This window comes from Berghia stephanieae, chromosome 1, assembly GCF_034508935.2.
Source record: "Berghia stephanieae isolate SIO BIC M18660-M18661 chromosome 1, UCSD_Bste_1.3, whole genome shotgun sequence".
In the NCBI taxonomy this organism is placed as follows: Eukaryota; Metazoa; Mollusca; class Gastropoda; order Nudibranchia; family Aeolidiidae; genus Berghia; species Berghia stephanieae.
In genome coordinates this window covers 111038074-111039467 of record NC_088360.1, presented here as the reverse complement: position 1 = coordinate 111039467, position 1394 = coordinate 111038074, and positions in this window count along the sequence as shown.

Here is a 1394-nt window from a genome sequence, read left to right as displayed (position 1 = left end):
TCCTTCAAATACCGACCGATTAAAATGACCATCAACTTGTCAGAAACTCCCAAACCTGGACTTCGGACGTCTCATCAGGTTTGTGACTTTTTGACAAGGTGAAACTCATTTTAATTCTATATCGATATTCAAAGGCCACGTTTTCTGACCGTTTAAAAAGATCGTGTGTATTTTGCTTTTATTTTCAGAGTAGGACAAAATAATGCTGTTCAATTCTCATCTGGATTGATAAATATCAATTTTTTAAAACCAAACATCTGGAAGTTTTTTCATGAATAAAATAGAAAATGGTAAGTTGGATGTATATCCTCTCAAATCAGCTCTTTTTAGCATTTCCCTGTGGTTCTAATATCTCTATAGGGAGAGACCTCAAGCTTAAAAAAAAAGAAGAAAAAACAAAAAATAACATAACAAAAACACAAAACAAACAAACGAAAAAGCAAAAAAAAAAAAAAAATGACAGAGAGAAAGAAAATAAAACAAACAAAAAAATAACCAAAAAACAAATCAAAAACAAAACAAACAAAGCAAAGCAAAATCAAATATTTTTTATATATAGCGCTGTATCCACCAAACCTGCTCAAAGCCCTTTAAAGGGGGTCCGTAGCCAACAGTATCACTTAACATGTAGGACGAGATAGGGGCCTGTAAGGTGATGGGTATTACAATTATATTTTGGAAAGAGAGAAAGTTTTTAACGACCAGGTACTGATTTTAAACCTGAGTACGGTAAGATAATGTGAGTAAAGAGTCTTTTCCAAGATGCCAGACTTCATTCATAATTTTTTTTTTTTGGGAATTAAATCTCCCTCACTCCTCATCCATCACTCCTCTCCCTCTCTCTCTCTCCTCTCTCTTCTCTCTCTCTCTCTCTGGTCTCCTCTCTCCCTCCTCTCTTCTCTCTCTCCTCTCCTCTCTCTCTCTCTTCTAAACATACAAACAAACGTAACACCCAGAAGAAACTCTCAAACTATACTCATTTAGCTAGCTCCACCCAATAAGAACAAATAAAAAAACCCCCCACCCCACAACAAAAACAAAACAAAAGCAAAGAAAACAACCCCCACCCCTCCAAAGAACAACAAAAACAAACCCCACAAAAAAACAACAAAAAACAAACAAACAAACAAACAAACAAACAAACAACAACAACAAAAAGACAAACCGAAGAATCCAAAATAAAACATGTAATTTGACCAGACCTATACTTTTGATTTAGGTAATGCAATAATCTAAGAGTTAGTTTATTGTAATCACCTTATGATTAACTTTCTTAAAAAAAAGACAGCCCTTTCTCTCCTTCCAAGGTTCACCTGTTGTAGTAATTTCTGGAATCGGGTGCTGAAAGTTTTATTTCTTATAAGAATAAAGTTATGCACAGTGACTTGGATTCG